Source organism: Tachyglossus aculeatus, chromosome 3 (genome assembly GCF_015852505.1).
Source record: "Tachyglossus aculeatus isolate mTacAcu1 chromosome 3, mTacAcu1.pri, whole genome shotgun sequence".
Lineage (NCBI taxonomy): Eukaryota > Metazoa > Chordata > Mammalia > Monotremata > Tachyglossidae > Tachyglossus > Tachyglossus aculeatus.
Genome location: NC_052068.1, coordinates 45672683 through 45696288, shown reverse-complemented (window position 1 = coordinate 45696288; position 23606 = coordinate 45672683). Strand labels below are relative to the sequence as shown.

The following is a 23606-nucleotide window of genomic DNA, read 5'->3' as shown; positions in this document are numbered from 1 at the left end:
GAATGAACATATATTTCCATATTTCATCAAGCACTGATAGTATAAACATATGAAGCTTTGCAGGCAACAGGAAGACACAGCCTCGATGTTGTCCTAGCCACAAATCTCTGTGTGGGTTTCTCTTCCTTTTCTTACCAGTTCTTCTTCATTCATTCATTCAATCATATTTATTGAGTGCTTACTGTGTGCAGAGCACTGTACTAAGCGCTTAATACCTTCTTGTAACATTCTTGTTACAGAATACCTTCTTGTAACATTGCATCCAGCAAACAGTAATCTGTGATAGGCCTGTTTTTCTTAGCCATTTCTCCTCTTCCCCATGCTTTTGTAGATCCGGCTGCTTAATACGTGGGTGTTCTTTACCTCCGTTTGCAACTTTGAAATAGCAATCTGTTCCGAATGACTGCGCCCTGGATCTACAGTGGAATCCTGTAATATCCCTCATTACTTTCTCACAGTAGTATCAGATTGCTTTAATGTTCCTTTTGCTGTGGGACATGCAAGTTAAGGAGTGAGACTCATTCTGTCAGTGCTGCAGATAAAGGAATGACATTGCTGCCATCAATCAACGTATTTATTGAGTGTGTGCTATGTGCAGAGTACTGTACTAAGCGCTTGGGAGAGTACAATACAACAGAATTAGCAGACACGTTCCCTGCCCATAACCAGCTTGCCAGGTTAACTCTAAATTTATCGGCATCTACTTGACAGAGTAGTGTTTTCAAGTTTTCTGCTGCTGTTTTTCGGTTTTCTTTCTTTCGGTTTTCCAAGCAAGTACTTGCAGGGTCATTTGAATCAGAAAGGAATCAGAAAGGACAGTCTTCTTGAAAATCTATTGATTAATTTCTAAGAAAAGTGTGAATCTCTTATAAAACCACTGGTCTGAAGCCCATTCACTTAGAGAGAGAAGCAGTCTGTGATTTGGAATTTTCTCTTTTCAATGGTTTAACAACAAGCAGTGCACCTTTAGAATATCAATGGCAACTAAAAACCTTCAAGTGGTTTTGTTCGCTGCAAAATACCTAGCTTTAATTCATTCATTCATTGTCGTATTTATTGAGCGCTTACCGTGTGCAGAGCATTGTACTAAGTGCTCGGGAAGTACAAGTCAGCAACATATAGAGACGGTCCTTTCCCAACAATGGGCTCACAGTCTAGAAGGGGGAGACAGGCAACAAAACATGTAGACAGGTGTCAAAATAGTCAGAACAAATAGAATTAAAGTCATATGCACATCATTAACAAAATAAATAGTAAATATGTACAAGTAAAATAAATAGAGTGATAAATCTGTACAAACAGGGGCTGTGGGGAGGGAAAGGAGGTTGGGCGGTGGGGATGGGGAGGAGGAGAGGAAAAAGGGGCTCAGAATTTGCAATAGGTTAACCAGATGTCATTCATGTTTGGAAAGAGATTTGGGACAGGCATTTTTGCATTAGAGGAAATGCGTGGGGGTTTATGAACACCACCAACTTCAAAGTGCTATGAATAGAAGGTCTAAGAAACTACACCCTTTCTAGACTAAACTTCAGTGGAGTAAGTCCTTAGTAAATACTGTCACTACTACTACAAGGGAAAATGTTCTTTCTTCCTCTCAGCAATTACACAATTGTCCAAGCCTTGACTCTTGATGGTGCTCTGAAGAATAATGCAATATTGAAAGTGATACTGTACTCTCAAAAAAAAAGATTAATACTGTTTCATTCAATCGCATTTATTGAGCACTTACTGTGTACTAAGCGCTTGGGAAGTACAAGTTGGCAACATGTAGAGATGGTCTCTACCCAACAACGGGCTCACGGTCTAGAAGGGGGAGACAGATAACAAAATAAAACATGTGGACAGGTGTCAAGGCAGCAGAGCAAATAGAATTATTACTGTTTAGTTATGGACACCTGACAATCGAGTTCCTTAAGATTAAAAATTCCAAGCTTCTATTTAAAAATGCACCAGGGTATGGATGTAACAACTCTGTTGCATTGTACGCTCCCAGATGCTTAGTATAGTGCTCTGTACACAGTAAGTGCTCAATCAGTGCCACTGATTGATTGTGCAGGTCAGGATTTTAGAATGGTCATTTTCCAGGTCTTTGGAAAAACATAATAAATCCAGAAAACTCCTTCTATTTTAATATAATATTAACTCCCAGTGTTAGCATTCTATTGAAGGCTTCCAGGATCACGGATCTTTCAGTTTCCCAGACAGTTCCATGATCATCCCCAAGTAAATAACCCTTCTATAGTTGAATGGCTGATTGAGAAGCAGCGTGGCTCAGTGGAAAGAGCACGGGCTTTGGAGTCAGAGGTCATGGGTTCAAATCCCGGCTTCGCCAATTGTCAGCTGTGTGACTTGGGCAAGTCACTTAACTCCTCTGTGCCTCAGTTACCTCATCTGTAAAATGGGGATTAAGACTGTGAGCCCCCCATGAGACATCCTGTTCACCTTATAACCTCCCCAGCACTTAGAACAGTGCTTTGCACATAGTAAGCACTTAATAAATACCATCATTATTTATTCATTTATTTGAAAAACACCTGAAAGGCATTTCCAAGATCAGATTCATCTGTGTTCAACATCTATGCAAGTTGACTCTTACCTTCCTGGGGCATTTTTAAATAGGAATCAGGAATTTTTAACTAAGAAACTGGATTGCTCAGGGTCTGAAACTAAGCAGCATTCATCAACTTGTTGGAGGGGAGTACAGTATCACTTTCAGTATCACATAATTCTTCAGAGCCACCGCCAGTACTTGAGGCATGAACAATTGCTGAGTGGATGAAGGGAGAAGATTTTCCTTTATAGTGGTAATAATAGTATTTATTAAAGGCTTCTGTGGGCACTGAACTAACTACTGGGAAAAAATATAAAGGTGGAAATTAGGCACAGTTCTTGTCCCTTGGGGGACTCACAATCTGAAAATAAAAAGGGGGAGAGGGGACTGGAGATGGACACATACTCACTCTGTTCTCAACTCACCTCTTAAAACCAATAACGACTCTTCATGAGGGACTTCATAAGGAGCATGGAAACTCAGGAGGTAACTCAAGTCGTTGTATTTTTCTCTTCCATTTTTGCCCCATCATCTGTAAGACTGGGATCCCAACATCAGATATATTCTGAATTAGCACTCATTGAGAAATATATATTTTTTTAAAGATCACAGTATTCCAGTGTCCAGAAGTAGAAAGCATCGAGCTAATTTCAGCTAATTTTCTGGACTGCTCTTTATACCTGTGAGACAGATAGGTTTGGAGGCAGTAGAAATGTTTAGATCTAAGGTGTCAACAGAGACCAGGGGAAATAGGGAGTCTTCATTTTGTCAAGAAAGTTGTAGAAAGAGCATTTTTCCCTAGAAAAATTTTGCTTCAGATTAGAATTTGAACTGGCGAGAAGCCAACTCTTGTGGTAAGTACAGACAGGGCAACTTTCCTGGAACCACATGCTGGTAGCTTCATTTCCAAATCCACTCTTGGAATCATGGCATTAGCATGACTGGCTGATGATAGGTAATATTTCCAGCTTTCTCCGGCCCAGCCCTGGTCTACATAACACTGGGAAGCTAGGCACTTTGTTTCCACAGTGATGATGTTCTTCAGTTTGCCAGACCCCCAGGTAACAGTTTGTCATAAAGATGATATCCTTCCCCTAAACGGCAGGTACAGTGGTAATTCAGTCTCGCAAATAAGTTCAGAAAACAGTTATCCCACAGAAAAACAATTTTGACTAGTCTGCCCCCCCACATAAGAGAAAAAGATGGTGTATGTGTTTATTTATAAGGGGTATGGGTTAGGTTGTTTATTTACATATTACATTCTAATGAGTTCTTTGTGTTAAAATATTATTGCTGTGGACAGATCCTATACATGGAAGTAATGTGGCTAAAAGACCTATAGTCTATTTAACAATCCTTCCCACTCTGAGTACATGTAAATATTGTCTTTACCTCACTGATATGTTTGATATATTTGAAAAGTGCTTACTAGATGTCAAACATCATTCTAAGTACTGGAGTAGATTCGAGTTAATCAGGTCAGACACAGTCCCTGTCCCACATGCGGCTCCCAATCGAAGTAGAGAGAAGAACAGGCATTGAATCCCCATTTTACACAAGAGGAAAGTGAGGCACAGAGAAATTAAGTGACTTCCCCAGGGTCACATAACAGGCAAATGGTGGAGCCAGGATTAGAACCCAGGTGCTTTGACTCCCAGGACCATGCTCTTTCTACTAGGCCACGCTCCTCTTTTAATATGAAGGACACGTTACCTATAGGTCTATATAAATAACCTAACCCATATTAACCCCTTTAGACTGTAAGCTCCTTGTGGGCAGGGAACATGTCTACCAACTCTGTTTTATTATACTCTCCCAAGAACTTGCTCTGCACACAGAAGCACATTCAATAAATATGATTGACTGATTGACATACACCTGTCACTGTTTTTAAATCTGTCTTTTGGGCTTCCACATTTTTCGATGCTCTGCTCAGAGATTAATCTATTGGTAGCACATTGTCTTATTTACTCTGCTATTTCCCAAAGGTCCACCAAGCAATCAGTCAATTGGTAGTCTTTATTGAATGCCTAACTTTTTACTAGATGGTTGGGAGAGTACAGTAGAATTAGTATATGTGATTCCTTGCCCTGAAGGACTTACAGTCCAGTGAAGGAGACAGGACCTAACCTAAATTACATAGAAGAGGAAGTAATAGAATATATAAGATATGTAATTAAGTGTTATGGAGAAAATATTGGAGCCACGTTGAGAGAAGCAGCCTGGCCTAATGGATAGACCACAGACCTAGGAGTCAGAAGGACCTGGGTTCTAATCCCAGCTCTGCCACTTGTCTGTTGTGCGACCTTCTCTATGCCTCAGTTATCTTATATATAAAATGGGGAATAAGACTGGCAGCCCCATGTGGGCCAGGGACTGTGTCCAAAGTGATTATCTTGTATCTACCCCAGTGCTTAGTACAGTGCCTGGCACATAGTAAGTGCTTAACAAATACCATAAAAAAATAATAATATCCTCTTTTTTATGTCCTCTGAAGCACATTCATCAAATCAGGTAAGTGTCTGGATGACTGTCTTAAAAATTCTTCATGGTGCTTATAGCTTGAGCATCGGAAGAGTTTCCCAGGGGTTCAGAAGTGTATTTTGACATGAGATTCCAGTTCCCTCATCATATCCTTAAGCAAGGCTGCATAGAATAGATTGAAGAGGATTAGACCTTCCACACAGCCCTGATACATTTTAATGGTGTTGAAGAAAGATGGACCTTCAAATATGAACTTCTCAGAGCAAAGATGAGAAATATTACACTGAAACACTATATTCCATTCTCTAAGAATCCCATTTAGCAGGGCATATTTTTAGAAATTTTAAAAGTAATTTTATTTACTACGCAAGGCATATTTTTAGAAATTTTAAAATTAATTTTATCTACTATGCCCCTTCACTTTGACAAAGTAGATTTTGATCAGATGATGGTTTGCTTAGGGATTCTCATTAATAGGGAATGTGACAGGAGATATCTGCCTTCATTTTCGAAGTGGTGTCTTTGAATTTAAGATTTCAATGGGCATGAATGGGAATTGGGTTAAATTCTTACACAATCATTCATAGCCAGCATTTATTGAGTGTCTATCTTTTATTAAGCACAGGGGGACTTGCACTAGTACTAAATGACATGACCCTGACCTCAAGGAACCTCAATGCATTATTTTGAAAATGTAATAAATAATATAGCGGTTTTGATATTGAAACAGATTCTGTGTGTGGCTTAGTGGAAAGAGCCTGGGTTTAGGAGTCAGAAGTCGTGGGTTCTAATCCCGGCCTCGCCACTTATCAGCTGTGTGACCTTGGGCAAGTCACTTAACTTCTCTGTGTCTCCGTTACCTGATCTGAAAACTGGGGATTAAGACTGTAAGCCCCATGTGGGACAACCTGATTACCTTGTATCTACCCCAGTGCTTAGAACAGTGCTTGGCACATAGTAAGCGCTTAACAAATACCATCATCATCATCATTCTAAAGGGGCTTGCATAGTGCTGTCTGGTTTTCTTTGTTGTTTTTTCTCCCCCTTTGGGAAGATTTCTGAAGCAGCGTGGCTCAATGGAAAGAGCCCCAGCTTTGGAGTCAGAGGTCATGAGTTCAAATCCCAGCTCTGCCAATTGTCAGCTGTGTGACTTTGGGCAAGTCACTCGACTTCTCTGCACCTCAGTTACCTCATCTGTAAAATGGGGATTAAGACTGTGAGCCCCCTGTGGGACAACCTGATCACCTTGTATCCTCCCCAGCGCTTAGAATAGCACTTTGCACATAGTAAGCGCTTAACAAATAATAAAATTATTATTATTATTATTAATTCCAACTCCACCGCATGTCTGCTGTGTGACCTTAGGCAAGTCACTTCACTTCTCTGAGCCTCAGTTACTTCATCTGTAACATGGGGATTAAGACTGTGAGCCCCACCTGGGACAACCTGATCATCTTGCATCCCCCCCAGCGCTTAGAACAGTGCTTTACACACAGCAAGTGCTTAACAAATGCCGTCATTATTATTATTATTATTATTATTATTATTATTATCTTTTGTTATGAAGTCATGCTTGCATCTGTGTCTTGTAAATTTGCACACCCCATATGTAATAAGGAGGGGCTTATGAACACTTGTAATGACATTGCAAAATTATGGTTTCATTGGTCCTTACAATGTGTGTTTTCTGTTTTAGAAAGCATTAAGACCCTGGACAGAATGGTAAACAGCATGACTTAGTGAACAAAGCATGAGCCTGGAAAACAGAGGACCTGGGTTCTATTCCCTGTTCTGCCACTTGCTGTGTGACCCTGGGCAAGTCACTTAACTTATCAGTGCCTCAGTTTCCTCAATTTCAAAATGGGGATTAAATAGCTATTCTCCCTCCTACTTGACTGTGAGCCTCATTGGGACAGAGACTGTATCCGGCCTGATTAACCGGGGCGACCTCAGCACTTAAAACGGTACTTGACACATAGTAAGTACTTAACAAATACCATTTTAAAAAAAAGAATTAGCAGGGGTAAAAAGGCTAAATCCAGACATTTCTTTTTGAAATGGCCAGTGCTCATTATTTGGAAAAAAAATTAAATGTGTCAGTGCATTTTTAGGTTCATCCCAAAGGTGAATCAGCAAACCTACCTGAGGATCTAGCTAAAAGGTGAAATTCTAGAGGTAGCACGAGGGACTGGTTGCCTATAGGTGCCGTTCCTGCAGTGGAATCCCTTTGCTCAGTGTTCTCCTGTCCAATCAGGTGGAATGTTTCCCAGGCACATGGTTTATACAGCTCAAAATAACTCGGGACCTGGGAACTGACAAATGCTCCGGCTCCGGTGGTGACAGGTTGTCCAGCTTCTTACAGCCATCTTCGCCGAAACGAAGGTTAACTCCTCATGCCCAATGGACTGCTGCTTTGTCCCCAAGGAAGAGAAGAGTTTCCACATTTTCTCTCGCTGTTCATCTTAAACTTCTCTTGGATAACTGTCATCGTTGAGAAGAACCAGAGTTGGACAGCCCCATCTGGGTCAATTTAAAAAGTAAGGTAATGTCTGATCTTTCGTTCACAAGTGTGTTTTGATAACAGCACCAAGGCGCTCTAACTGTGGGAGAAAGAGTATTGAAGAATGCTACTTCAAGTTGATATGTTAGTCATGGAAAATGACTAACTTTCTAAATATGTGGCAATGTCTGATGTGTTACATAAAGTATCAAGAAGGAGAAACAGAGTGTTCTGCAGAATAATAAAACTTAGAGGGGGTTGGTGACACTCTCAGAAGCTACTCCCTGTTTGGGTCCTACAATAGAATCAGCAGAAGGAAGTCGTGCCATGGAATCTTTAGAGTTGGGATTTTCCTGATGTTCATTTTCCTGTGTGCCTGAGCAGATAATGGATTGACCCTAGAACATATGATTCCAGAGTAATGTATATTTCTTTCTTAAAGAAAAGCAAACCCAAGACAATATGACCCATAGAGACTTTCGTTTTAATTTTTTTAAACATGTAAAAGGATACGGCTTGCTATATTTAGTGTTGGGAGATCTGCTGTCTGGATTAATGTACACAACAGCTGCAGAAACAGTCCTGCTCAAAGGGCACTGCTCTTTCTCTCCCTCTTTCTCTCTCTCTCTGCCTTCCCAACTCCACCAGAATGACGTTTGAGTGTCAGTAGCAAGTGTTTGGCCCAATATATTGCAATATTAAGCAGTAATTAGAGGCACATCTAGAATTATATTTTTAAAAAGCACCTAAACCTTTAGAAGGGAGAACAGATGAATGCCTGTTATCCCAGGAATAGGGGAATATTACACTAGTATTGAAGGAATTCATTACTTTCTTGCCAGGTTTTTTTTGTTCAGTTCTTGTTGTTTACAGATCCTATGTCCTTGTGTTAAAAACTTCAGCTAAACCTAATCACTACCAAAGGATCGTGTTTCACGAACTTCAGTACTGTCTCTATATGTCACCGATTTGTTCTTCCTAAGTGCTTAGTACAGTGCTCCGCACATAGTAAGCGCTCAATAAATACGATTGAATGAATGAATGAATAATTATTTTTTAAATAATTGGTTTTTTGCTCCTCCTCTGCCTTAAATACAAATCATTCAGTTAGTGGTATTTAGTATTTGTCCAACAGAATTAAAATGTAGTGATTTCCTAGCTCTGCAAAAAAAAATATTCTTCAGGAAATTGAAAGTTTCCTAAGTTACAGTAGTTCTGGAACAATTTTTTCAGATGTGACTGTGCTTTACAGTAATAAACCATGACACGAACAGTTGGGCGCTAGCTGAATTCTGGAGGTTTGCACTTTTGCTTCTGCTTGCAGAGGTCTGGCTAACACAATTTGGAGCTCAAGATATTATTTGAAATCTCTGGACCTTCTTGTTAGCATTGGCTATCTGGAAAAGGCCGGGGAGGGTGAGAGGACGGAGGTCTTGATTGCCAAAGGGCCTAAGGTTCCTATCAGTGGATCTGTCATGATAGGGAGTAAAACAGTACATTAAGAAGAACTGGATTCTCATTCCTTAACTGGTGAGGATAAAATAATTGTTTCCGCAACCCTAACCAATAGGTGGGAAGAGCCATTAGGTGTAATCTGGGTCCCCGGTGCAAGTGATTTTGCAGATTTAGCAGTTTTAAAAGAAGTGAATGTTTTCTAAGTCGTTAGGTGTTGACTAGTCCAGTGGTGTTCTTAAAGGCAGCATCTAGTGTAAGAGGCAGAACATGATAAGGATATGTTGAGATTAGATTTGAAGGTGACAGATACTCCAGATGTTTGACCAGTTACCGCCATTATCATTGAAAGCGTATTTTGAGTACATACAGTATATAGACAGCACTGTTCTAAATGACTGAGAATATAATAGTGAAAGCTGTAAAAGAATAAAAGATGTGGTCCCTGCCCTCAGGGATACTCACTCCTGAGGAGTTTATCTCAGGAACCAACAATTTTGATATTACTGCCCTCAGAGAAATACCAACTGTCTATACTGATTGGGATCGAGGGTCATTTTCATAATGGAAAATTGAACCAAGTATTCATGGTGCCACTTACTCTCTTAGGGCACCCATGGCCATAATAATAATAGTGGTATGTGTTAAATACTGCGTAATAAGTGCCGAGGTGGATATAAAATAATCAGATTAGACCCAGTCCTGCTCCCAATTTCGATCACATTCTAAGTAGGAGAAAGAACAGACATTTCCATTTTACACATGAGGAAACCGAGACACAGAAAAGCTCAGAAGCAGCATGGCTTAGTGGAAAGAGCATGGGCTTGGGAGTCAGAGGATGCGGGTTCTAATCCCAGCCACCACTTGTCTGCTGTGTGACCTTGGGCAAGCCACTTCACTTCTCTGTGCCTCAGTTACCTCATCTGTAAAATGGGGATTAAGACTGTGAGCCCCACGTGGGACAACCTGATTACCTTGTATCTATCCCAGTGCTTAGTACAGGGCTTGGCACATAGTAAGTGCTTAAAAAAATACCATAATAATAATTATTATTATTAATAAAAGCTAAGTGACTTGCTTAAGGTCACCTAGCAGGCCAGTCCTCTGACTCCCAGCTCTTTGTTCTTTTCACTAGGCCACAGTGACACCTAAGAAAGAAGTCAAGAAGCAGGTCATTTCCTCATAGGGGCACGTGCCTGCATTGAATAGGTGGGAATCACCTATGGCCACCTTAGTTATTAGTCAGAGAATGCCTTATAGTTATCTTTCAGGAGGGCTTTGGCTAGTGGGGAACATCCGTGTTTCTGCTTGGCCTTGTTAATTGGCGTTCTACTGACCAGTAAGTGGACTGAGATGCCAAAGTTATCTTAATCTTAAAGTAAACAGTGATCTTCAAGTGCTGATTGTATGGTCTAAATATAATGAAACATAGTAATATGTAATGTACTACAAATTATACAAGGTATATAAATATGTATGCCATTAAATTAGGTTTGTCTTTTTTTAAAAGTGGGAAGTATGCTTTACACTGTAGCAATGTTGATGTGTAAGGAATATTATCTAAGAAAAGACTTGGGAAAATAATTACTGGGCAAATCCCAACTTTTAAGAAGCGTGTTGGAGACTAGCATACAGGGAATTCCCAGACAAAAGCCCGAGTGGAAAGTCTAGGACACAGCATTTCCTAGTGGAAAGATCATGTGACTAGGAATCGAGATATGAATTCTAATCCCTGCTCTGCCACTGGTCTGCTGTGCCTCAGTTTCCTCATCTATGTAATCAAGATAAGATACCAGCTCTCCCTATCACTTAGATTGTGAACATCATATGGGGCAGGGACTGTGTTGTCTGATCTGTTTTCTTGTAACCACCTCAGAGCTTAGCAAATTACATGGCACATTGTAAGTTCTAATCAAATTTCTCCCCTTCTCCCCAAGAAAGACACCTCACTTACAACCTCCAGATGTCAAGGGGAATCAAGCTCAATAATTATCAGTGAGAAATTCTAAATCAACATTTACCATCAGAGTCATCTCAATGTTGGGTATTTGGTAAGGTCTCTTGAACATGGAGCTCTGTGTTCAAATTAATCAGATTAATCAATCAATCAGTGGTATTTACTGAGCTCTTGCTGTGTGCAGGGCACAATACTAAGTGCTTGGGAAAGTACGGTAGAGTTGGTAGACATGATCCCTGTCCTTAAGGAATTTACAATCTAGTATGGGAAACAGACATTAAAATAAATTGCAGGTAGGAGAAGCAACCAGGTGTGACATATGTACTTGAGTGCCAAGGGGATAGATGAGTATCAGAGAGCTTAGGGGTATGGATTTAAGTGTATAGTTGATGCAGGAGGGAGGGAGAATAGGTTGGGGAGATGAGAGATTAGTCGGTGGGGGCTTCCTCCCCAAGGACCATGTTCAGTAAGGAAAACAAACAAGTCTTTGGGTGGCTGGTTGCTTGTACACAGTTCGTTTCCACCAATCAATCAGTGGTTTTTGTTGAGTGCTTAATGAACAACTTATGAAGCGTTTGGAAGAATATAATACTATGGAGTTGGCAGGCACAGTCACTGCCCTCAAGGACCTTACAATATAGTGAGGAAGAAAACCTTTTCTCTATCCTAAAACCCAGGACTGGCTTTAGAGATTTGGTCACACTGAGGCAGGAAAGAATTTGTCGCCCCTCCCATTACTTACCATATTATTATCTAATACTGAAAACATTGGCACCATTACAGATGACATGATGTTACACTGCGTGTGCATACATCATCATCCTTGGCATCATTGGAGAAACAGCTTGGCTCGGTGGAAAGAGCACGGGATTGGAAGTCAGAGGTCATGGGTTTGAATCCCTGCTCTGCCACATGCCTGCTGTGTGACCTTGGACAAGTCACTTAACTTCTCTAGCCTCAGTTCCCTCATCTGTAAAATGGGGATTAAGACTGTGAGCCCCACGTGGGACACCCTTGATTACCTTGTATCCCCCCCCAGCGCTTAGAACAGTGCTTTGCACATAGTAAGCACTTAACAAATGCCATCATTAGTATTATTATTATGTTATACTGCACGCAAATTCAGCAGAGTGTAATGATGTCATACACCGCTCTCTTATTCCAGAGTTATTGTGTTCCCTTCCCAGGTTCACACAGGCGCTTCCTCCTACAGGTAAGGTGACAAGCCACCACACACGCCTGCCCCCCTGCTGCCGCCCCTGCCATGCTGCACCTTGAAGCAATTGCCTCACCTTCTGAAGACGGTTTTCCTAAAACCCCATGGAGTAGTTGGAGAATTTAAATTTCTTTTCCTTTAATATGTGTTAAGATGTTAGGAAAAGGACAGAAAGTAGCCATTTTACAAAGTACAGATCCATAACGTGCTATATCTTCCCCCTCCCCATCCCCCCCCACCTTGCCTCCTTCCCCTCCCCACAGCTCCTGTATATATGTTTGTACATATTTATTGCTCTGTTTGTTTTTTCTTGTACATATTTACTATTCTGTTTACTTTGTTTTGTTTATATGTTTTGTTTTGTTGTCTGTCTTCCCCTTCTAGACTGTGAGCCCGCTGTTGGGTAGGGACCGTCTCTATATGTTGCCAACTTGTACTTCCCAAGCGCTTAGTACAGTGCTCTGCACACAGTAAGCGCTCAATAAATACGATTGAATGAATGAATGAATATCTGTGATTAAAATTCACTCATTCATTCAATTGTATTTATTGACCACTAATTGTGTGCAGAGCACTGCACTAAATTCTTGGGAGAGGACAATATAACAATAAACAGATGCATTCCCTACCTGCATGGTTTAGTAAAGGTTAGTGGGTGTTCCCCAACCTTATTCTTCTTTCCAGTTTTGTGAATTCTGATATCCATGCAGTTGAATGTTCTTTCAAGAACATGAGAAGCAGCATGGCCTAGTGGCTAGAACACGGGCCCTGGAGTCAGAAGGTCATGGGTTCTAATCCCTGGCTCCGCCACTTGTCCGCTGGGTGACCTTGGGCAAGTCACTTCACTACTCTGTGCCTCAGTTACCCCATCTGTAAAATAGGGATTGAGACTGTGAGCCCCATATGGGATAAGGACTGTGTCCAACCTGATTTGCTTGTATCCATCCCAGCACTTAGTAAGCACTTAACAAATACCGCAGTTATTATTACTATTATTTCAATAAGGGTTTTTAGGCACCAATTATAGTTTCCATCAGCCTGTTTCCCCATTTCCTACCACAGAGCCCTTTCTCATGTTCTGATCAACCTGCACATGATCTACTTTCTTACTTGTTCCCCATCTCCCAGTCTCCTTCAGCTCGAAATCATTGATCATTCAGCCTAAAGTGTTTTCACGAAGATGCCTTCACCAGCGCAAACATGTACTGTATAAATTGAGCCATTACTGAGTGCCAATTTTCCGGTTTCAACATTGTCATTCCATTATGGCAAGTTACCCAGGGCCTTGACATTACCCTCTCAAAGCAGAGAGAAAAAAAGAGATTGTGTGTGTGTGTTTTCTCCTACCCCACTTAATCTCCATCCTTTACCCTAGCTGCAACTGAATTTAAGCGCATGTTAGCTGACTCAAGGCTATCAGTTCCAGGATGGGAGGGTTTTAAGAGTCAGAATGACTCGCTGATGTGCTAATTCTGCTCCTTAAACCACTTCCTTCTAGGCCACGCCAATGAACTGTTGATTCCGAGGACTGATTTATTCTAACAGCGTGTTTCTCTTGCCTTGTTTTTCTTTTACAATTTTAAGGTTTTTGAGAATTTAGACAATGATTTTACCTCGTGTTCAGTCTGGATTTCAAAATGGGTGCTGCAGAGTTTTGGCTCCTGTGAATGAATGCCCAATAAATTCCTCCTGATTAATGGACAGATCTTTAAAGAATGTATGTTGGGAATAGAAATAGAGTAGGATTAGAAATCTCAATAGCATCATACTATTTTTGCTAGGTAAATGGAGGACGTTTATCTGAAGTACACTATATGGAGTGACCTAGAGAAGCAGAGTGGCCTATTGGAAAGAACATGGGCCTTGGCGTCGGGGGACCTGGGTTTTAATTCTGGCTCTGCCACTTGCCTGCTGTGTGGCCTTGGGCAAGTCACTTAACTTCTCTGTGCTTCACTTTTCTTATTTGTAAAATGGAGATGAAATACCTTATCAGTCAGTTGTATTTGTTGAGCACTTACTATGTACAGAGCACTGTATTAGGCGATTGGGAGAGTTCAGTACAACAGAATTAGCAGACATGTTCCCTGCCCATAACGTATTTGCAGTCTAGAGAGACTGTGAGTCCCATGTGGAAGAGGAACTGTGTCTGGCCTGATTGCCTTGTACATACACAGTGCTTGGCATATAGTAAGTGCTTAACAAATACCTCAATCATTATTGCCGTGATCCATCAGGCTTTTCATGTGGCTCCGAACTCTGCACGGGGCATGGACCATCGCTTATTGGCTATAGCCCATTTCCTCAAATACTGGCACCCAGAACTAACCAGATCCCTGGGATCCTTCAAGATTAGCCAACTACAATCTCATACCACTAACCCACAACCCTGGATCACCTCCGCAGCCCGCTTCCTCCGCTGCTGTTGCAGAGTGCCACTGGAGGAAATCCAGACACCTGGCGGACCTCATCCATCTCAGATACGTCCTCACCTGTTTTAATTTTGCCCTCTCCTCTGCGCAACAAAAATACTTCTCCATCGTTATTGACTCCCATACCCATTAACCCACACCAGCTGTTCCCAATGTTTAATTCCCTCCTCAACCTCCTGTCCCCTGACCCACCCCCAGTATCTTTCCTCTAATGACCTGGCCACATATTTTACTGACAAAATAGAAACCATCAGTTGTGATCTCCTAAAATCTCCTCTGCTCCTCTCCAGTCCTTCCCTCTTCCTGCACCCTCTTGGACTCTCCTAATTTTCCCAACAGCATTTCAAGAGGCGATATCTCTCCTCCTCTCAAAATTTATTCTCTCCACCTGCAACACTAGCTCCATCCCTTCATACCTTAGCAAAACAGTTGTTCCTTCCCTTCTTCCCTTCCTGGCTGCCATTTCCAACCATTCACAACTTCTCATAGAAGATTAGAACCTTCTGTGTGACCTTGGGCAACTCAATTTCTCTGTGCCTCAGTTACCTCATCTATAAAATAGAGATTTAATACCTCTTCTCCTTCCTCTTAGATTGCAAGCCCTGTGGGGGACAGGGAGTGTCTCTGCCGTGATTATCTTATATCTTCCCCAGTGCTTAGAACACTGTTTGACACATAGCAAGCACTTAAGTACCACACACTAAAGAAAACCTATGTTCATGTATTCCCTATTATAAAAAAAATCCCTCCTTTGGCCCCTTGGCTCCCTCCAGTTATCACCCAATCTCCATCCTACCATTCCTCTCCAAACTCCTTGAGTGAGTTGTCTGTACCTGATGCCTCCACTTCCTCTCCTCCAATTCTCTCCTTGATTCCCTCCAATCTGGTTTCTGCCCCCTTCATTCTATGGAAATGGTCCTTGCTTAAATCACCAATGACTTTCTTGCCAAATCTGACAGCCTCTACTCCATCCTAATCCTCCCCGACATCTCAGCTGCCTTCGACATTGTACGACTTCCCCTTCTTGAAACATTATCCAACTTGGTTTCACTGACACTATCCTCTCCTGTTTCTTCTGTATCTGCATGTTACTTCTCAATCCCATTCACAGGCTCCTTCTCTGCCTCCCACCCTCTGACAGTGGAGGTTCCTCAGGGCTTAGTTCTGGGTCCCCTTCTATTTTCCATTTATTCCTACCCCCTTGGAGAATTAGATCACTTTATGACTTCAACTACCATCTTGATATGAATCATTCCCAAATTTATCTCTCCAGGCCTGACCATTCTCTTTCTCAGCAGTCTGGCATTTCCTCCTAGCTTCAGGTCATCACTATCTGAATGTCCCACCAACATCTCAAACTGAACATGTCCAAAACAAAACAGACTGTGAGCCCTGTGTGGTACAGAGACTATGTCTGACCTGATTAACTTATATCTACCTAAGCACTTAGAACAGTGCTTAACACATAGTAAATGATTAACAAACACCATGTAAAACTCTGTCCTCTCCGTGCCCTTCCCATCACTGTAGACACCACCACTCTTGTCCCTGTCCCACAAGCTCTTAACTTTGGCATTAACCTCAACTCACCTCTCATTCAACCCACATATTTAGTCTGTCACCAAATCCTGTCAGTTCTATTTTCACAGCATCGCCAAAAATCTACCCTTTCATCTCCATCCATCCAAACTACTACTGCACTGATTCAAGCACTTAATCATATACTGCTTTTAATAATAATTATGGTATGTGTTAAGTGCTTACTACGTGCCAAGCACTGTTCTAAGTGCTAGGGTAGATACAAGGTAATCAGGTTGCCCCACATGGGGCTCACTGTCTTAGTCCCCATTTTACAGATGAGGCACAGAAAAGTTAAGTGGCTTGTCCAAAGTCACACAGCTGACAAGTGGCAGAGCTGGGAGTAGATCCCACAACCTCTGACTCCCAAGCCCGGGCTCTTTCCACTAAGCCACGCTGCTTCTCTACTTCATCACTTCACCGCTTCTCTACTTCACCACTTTTACAGCGTCATCAGCCTCCTCATTAACCTCCCTGTCTCCTGTCTCTCCCCTCTTTAGTCCTCAATTCATTCTGCTGCCACATCATCTTCCTTAAAAAAAAAAAACCAGTCCAAGAACCACCACATCAAAGCAGAAACTCCTTACCATCGAGTTAAAAACTTAAATCAGCTTGTCCCCTTCTGCCTTACCTCACTAATCTCCTACTACAGCCCAGCCCACACACTTTACTCCTCTAGCACCAGTTTGCTCACTGTGCCACATTCTCATGTAACTCACCGCTGATTCCTTTCCCATCTCCTCAATCTGACCTGGAACTTCCTCCTCCTCCATCTATGACAGACCTCCACTCTCCCCACTGTCAAAGCCTTATTAAAATGATATCTCCTCCAAGAAACCTTCTTTAATTAAAACCTCTTATTCGCTACACCCTCTCATTTTTTCATGGTATTTGTTAAATGCTTACTATGTGCCAGGTACTATATAACTATATATAATTGTGTAATTTTCTAACCACTAACTGTATGCCAGGGACTGTACTAAACGATGGGGTGAATACAAGCAAATCAGGTTGAACAGTCTCTGTCCCACTTGGGGCTTACAGTCTTCATCCCCATTTTATAGATGAGGAAACAGGCATGGAGAAGTAAAGTGACTTGCCCAAGGCCACACAACAGGCAAGTGGCAGAGGTGGGATTAGAACCCATGACCTTGTGACTCCCAAGCCGTGTTCTCTATCCATTATGCCACGTGCTTCTATATTAAACACTAGGGTATATACAAGCTAATCCGGTTAGACACAGTCCATGTCCCACGTGGGGCTCACAGTATTAATCCTCACTTTACAGATGAGGAAACTGAGGCACAGAGAAGTTAAGTGACTTGCCAAAGGTTACACAGCAGATAAGTGTCAGAGCTGGGATTCGAATCAGAAGCAGTGTGGCCCAGTGGAAAGAGCCCTGGCTTGGAAGTCAGAGGTCATGGGTTCTAATCCCGGCTCCACCACTTGTCTGCTGTGTGACTTTGGGCAAGTCACTTAACTTCTCTGTGACTCAATTACCTCATCTGTAAAATGGGGAAGAAGACTGTGAGCCCCACGTGGGACAACCTGATTACCTTGTATCTACCCCGGTACTTAGAACAGTGCTTGGCACATAGTAAGCGCTTAACAAATACCAATATTATTATTATTATCTTCATTCAGCTTCTGATGGTGATTTGAGAAGCAGCGTGGCTCAGTGGAAAGAGCACTGACTTGGGAGCCAGAGGTCATGGGTTCTAATCCCAGCTCTGCCACTTGTCAGCTGAGAGACTCTGGACAAGTCACTTCACTTTTCTGTGCCTCAGTTACCTCAGCTGTAAAATGGGGATTAAGACTGTGAGCCCCACTTGGGACAACCTGATCACTTTGTATCCCCCCACAGCACTTAGAACAGTGCTTTGCACATAGTAAGCGCTTATCAAATGCCATCATTATTATTATTATCCTTCTGACTCCAAGGCCAGTGCTGTGTTCTCTCTCTTTGTGTTGCCTACCCACTTAGATATGTAGCCTTTAAACACTAGATGTTCACCCTACCCTCAACACATATGTACAAACCTGTAATTCATTTATTTATAGTCAGTCCCCTCCAGAGTGTAAACTCCTTGTGGGCTGGGAACGTGTCTACCAACTCTGTTGGAGTGTACTCTCCCAAGCGCTCAGTACAGTGTTCTGCACTCAGGAAGTTGCTCAATAAATACCATTCATCTATTAGCCTCTCTTCGTTTGAACAGTGGAGGTCAAGACCAATTTCCCCAGTTGTGTCTTTCTTAAAGGGTGTTCTACTAATAGTAGAATATATAGCAGAACATTATATGGCATTATATATATATATATATATATATATATGTATCTGTTATATATTCTGTTGTACGTGTAGAACAGAATGTGTCTGTTTTACTGTTATATTGTACTGTCCCAACTGCTGAGAAGCAGCTTCAGCCTGGCTTAGTGGAAAGAGCACGGACTTGAGAGTCAGAGGACATGGGTTCTAATCCCAGCTCCACCACTTGTCTGCTGTGTGACCTCAGGCAAGCCACTTCACTTCTCTGTGCCTCAGTTACCTCATTTGTAAAACCCATAAGACTGTGAGCCCCACATGGGACAATCTGATTATCTTGTATCTACCTCAGCACTTAGGGCAGTGCTTGGCACATAGTAAGCATTAACAAATACCATAATCATTAGTAGTAGTAGTAGCAGTAGTAGTAGTAGTGCAATGCAGAGTAGTGACTGACTAACTAGTAATAGATTAAAACTGGTTGAAATGCCAGCTCCAGGAATTGCAAATTCTGGCAATGTTGTTATTAAACTGCCCCTTTTATCATACCATCCTTTCTAAAGACTGAGAGAAAGGTCCATCTTTCCCTAACCACAGGTTCATTTTATAATGCTTCCAACAAGAAGTGGCATCACATAATAATGATAATGGCATTTATTAAGCGCTTACTATGAGCAAAGCACTGTTCTAAGTGCTGGGGAGGTTACAAGGTGATCAGGTTGTCCTATGGGTCACAGTCTAAATCCCCATTTTACAGATGAGGTAACTGAGGCACAGAGAAGTTAAGTGACTTGCCCAAAGTCACACAGCTGACAATTGGCGGAGCCGGGATTTGAACCCATGACCTCTGACTCCAAAGCCCATACTCTTTCCACTGAGCTGTGCTGCTTTACATGACCTTTCAGGGTAATTTATCAAGTTTTAGTGCTTGGTTTGGGCCTGCTGAGTATAGAATATTTCCATGATAGAGGACAAAGCCCTTGGAGAAATATAGCTTTAACCCAACATTTTTTCTTGCAACACCATTCTATAAGGCTGATGGATCATGACTAAAATGGAAAAATACAAACAGCTAATAATCCAAAGAAGACAGCTATTGAATTGTACCAAATATATTCTCCTCTAGTCTCTCTTCTAGAATCAAATTCTTAATGGTTCAGCATCAACATGTGTGCATAATCCTTTCTTTCAATCCCACATCACTGTATCCAGACAGTGTACTTTTGTTGGAAGAACATTCCTTAATTCCATCTTCTGGTTACTGCCAGCTTCCATTGTCAAAAACATGTCATCTGGCTGAACTAAATGTAGTCCCTTCCCTGTTTCCTGATTACTGCCTCCTAATGTGAGATTGAGGTGTCTAGAAGCTCTGGAAATTTTATAGTTTTAAGAAGGAAAAAAAAAGTTCCCAGTCTCTATCCCAACCATGGACCTATTTCATTGGTCTTAAAAAAAAAAAGATATCTGATCTGAGATCTTGTCAGATCCCATTTATTTTCATCCTGACCCGTTTCCCTTCAAGTTTTTTTTTTTAAATAGTATTTGTTAAGTGCTTACTATGTCTCAACATTCAAGGCACTGGGATAGATAAAAAATCAATTGGGTTGAATACAATCCCTCACACATGGGGTTCACAGTTGAAGTAGGAGAGACAACAAGTATCAAATCCCTATTATACAGATGAGGAAACTGAGGCACTGAGAAGTTAAGGGTCTTTCTAAGATCAGACATTAGGTAAGTGGCGGAGCTGGGATTAGGACCCAGGTTCTCTGACTCCTAGCCCCGTGCTCTTTCCTCTAGAGACTCTGAAACACTTAAGAAAAAAAAGACATACAAATCTACTGAATATTTTATAAACTTACCCAAATGCACCTTTTCCTCCAACCCCCAACATCAGATTCAGGAATTTCACAGTACTTTGTGGCTGAGGTTTTGATTAAGAAGACATGGAATACGCAGGAGGTTCATCCCTCCAGTAGTACTTTTTGTCAAAATTCAGCTGTGTGGGGCAGAAAAGCATTAGGTTGAGCTTGGGGAAAGGGTGTATTTTTTTTTTCCAGTGGAGCTGCAGCAGCGTGGCTCAGTGGAAAGAGCCTGGGCTTGGGAGTCAGAGGTCATGGGTTCTAATCCCGGCTCCACCACTGGTCAGCTGTGTGACGGGCAAGTCACTTAAGTTCCCTGAGCCTTGGTTACCTCAACTGTAAAATGGGGATTAAGACTGTGAGTCCCACGTGGGACAACGTTGCTTACCTTGTATCTCCCCCCAGTGCTTAGAACAGTGCTTGGCACATAGTAAGCGCTTAACAGATATTATTATTATTATTATTATTATTATTATTATTATTATCTGGAAGTTCTTCTGGTTGCTAGCAGCTGCTGTGAATGTGGGTGGTCTTGTTCTTCCTCCCGGAACTCTGGAGTCTGAACTGAGGCCACTCAAAGTGGCAATGAGAGAGGAAATACAGTGCGGGGGTGGGAAGTCATTAAATGTTGATGGGCAATTGGACATGCTGACACCATGCCAGGTTCCCATGGCAGGATGGGAAACTAAAATAAAGTATGTATGTGGCACCAAAAGTGACTCCAAAAGTGATAATGCTGTATAATCCCTTTTGACACGTTCTCGGCACTTAACGTGAGTTTAGCACTGCAAGCTCAGCAGGACGAAAGCATTTTTCCAACACAATACCCACTTTACAAGTTATATATATCCTATATAGACAAGGCTAAAGGGTTGAGTTAATCAATCAATGATATTCATTGAGTACTTACTGTACGCGGAACACTATATGAAGCTCTTGGGAGAGTACAGTCCAATAGGGTCAGTAGACATGTTCTCTGCCCACAGCGAGTTTACAGTCTAGAGGGAAGAAAGACATTAACATAAATTACAGATATGTACATAAGTGCTCTGGGGCTAAGAGTGGGGTGAATATCAAGTGCTTAGGAGATACAGACCCAAGTGCACAGGTGATGCAGAAGGGAGAGGGAGTAGGGGAAATGAGGGCTTTCAGGGAAGGTGTTTTGAAGGAGTTGTAATTTTAATGAGGCTTTGAAGGTGGGGAGAGTTGTGGTTTGTCATACATGAAGCAGGAGGAAGTTCCAGGCCAGAGGAAGGAGAGGGCAAGGGGTCAGTGGCAAGGTACAGTGGGTTGGTTGGTGATAGAGAAGCAGCATGGCTCAGTGGAAAGAGCCCGGGCTTGGGAGCCAGAGGTCATGGGTTCTAATCCCAGCTCTGCCACATAACAATAATAATAATAATAATATAATGGCATGTATTAAGTGCTTACTATGTGCAAAGCACTGTTCTAAGCACTGGGGAGATTACAAGGTGATCAGGTTGTCCCACGTGGGGCTCACAGTCTTCATCCCCATTTTACAGATGAGGTAACTGAGGCACAGAGAAGTTAAGTGACTTGCCCAAAGTCACACAGCTGACAATTGGCGGATCCGGGATTTGGACCCATGACCTCTGACTCCAAAGCCCGCACTGTTTTCCACTGAGCCACGCTGCTTCTCTACACACATGTCCGCTGTGTGACCTTGGGCAAGTCACTTAACTTCTCTGAGCCTCAGTTCCCTTATCTATAAAATGGAGATTAAGACTGTGAGCCCCCGTGGGACAACCTGATCACCTTGTATCCGCCCCCCCCCCCCAGCACTTAGAATAGTGCATTGCACGTAGTAAACGCTTAACAAATGCCATCATTATTATTATTATAGAGGAGCAGAGGGTTGGCTTTTGTTACAGTGAGAGATCACCAAGGTAAAATGTTAACTTAAAGTGTGGCCTAATGGTTACAGCACAGGCCTGGGAGTGAGAAGGACCTGGATTCTAATCCTGGCTCTGCCACTTGTCTGCTGTGTGACTTTAGGCAAGTTGCTTCCCTTCTCTGTGCTTCAGTTCCCTCATCTGTAAAATGGGGATTAAGACTCTGAACCCCACTCGGGACAGGGACTATGTCCAGCCTGATTAGCTTGTACCTACCCCAAAGCTTAGTATGGTACCTGGCACATAGTAAGCCCTTAACAAATACCACAATTATTAATATTAAGAATTATTAATAATATTAATAATAAAGTAGGAAGAGGGAAACTGCTTCAAAGCCAATGATAAGGTGTTTCTGTTTGATATGAAGATGTATGGGCAACCACTGGAGGTCCCTAAGGTGTGGGGAGATGTGAACTGAATGGTGTTTCGGAAAAATGATCCAGGCAACAGGGTGAAGTAAGGACTAAAATGGGAGGAGACAGGAGGCAGATAGGTCAATGAGGAGGCTGATGCAGTAGTCAGGAAGGGATATAATAAATGCTTGGTTCGGCATAGTAACAGTTTGGAGACGAAAGGGCAGATTTTAGCATTGTTGTGGAGGTAAAACTGACAGGATTTAGTGACATTGAATATGTATGTTGAATGAAAAAGATGAGTCGAGGATAATGTCAATTTACTGGCTTATGAGACACAAAGGATGGTAGTACCATCTGAAGTGATGGGAAAGACAGAGGGAGGACAAGATTTTGGTGGGAAGGTGAGGAATTCTACTTTAGACATGTTTTGTTTGTGGTTTCGGCAGGACATCAAAGTAGAGATGCCCTGAAGTCAGGAAGGAGGATGAGACTAGAGAAGGAGAAAGGTCAGGGTTGGAGAAGTAGATTTGAGAATCATTTGCGTAAAGATGGTAGTTGAAGCCATAGGAGTGAGTGAGATCTCCAAGGGAGTTGGTGTAGATGAAGAAAAGAACCCAGAACTGAGTCTTGAGGGACTCTCACAGTAAGAGAGTTGGAGGCAGCGGAGGAGCCTGTGAAAGTGACTGACAAAGGCAATGACAATTCCTTAGCCTATGCAACCAAAATAAAATACAAATTTCTTGTGAACTGTTTATTTTATCATCTCTAAATTAATCCCGGAAGGAAATGTAGTTGAACCTAATTCACCATACATGTTAGAAGCAACAAAAGTTTACCTGCTTTGTGAGAATGACTATTTATAATTTATCTGGTTTAGATAGCTGAGTGCAATCTCATAATGCTATGCTGTTTCTTCAGCACTTAAAATGTACCAAGTACTGCATTAAGCACTGAGCAGACACAAGACAGTCACATCAGGCAGATTCCGTCCCACATAGGGCTCCATAACAAATCAATCATATTTATTGAACACACTGTGTGCAGAGTA

At 41.9% G+C, this 23606-nt stretch overlaps 1 protein-coding gene across 3 annotated transcripts in view; it reads left to right on the top strand.

The window, feature by feature from the left end:
* Positions 1–7492: 7492 nt before the first annotated feature.
* MYPN (myopalladin) overlaps positions 7493–23606 on the top strand; it is a 112746-nt gene continuing 96632 nt past the window's right edge. For 2 of the 3 annotated variants that reach the window (XM_038743790.1, XM_038743788.1), the window contains exon 1: positions 7493–7577. The gene's annotated coding sequence lies outside the window, so the exon portion shown is untranslated. Of the gene's footprint in view, positions 7578–12131; positions 12158–23606 lie in introns of all 3 variants that reach the window. The other variant, XM_038743789.1, reaches the window with a different exon arrangement.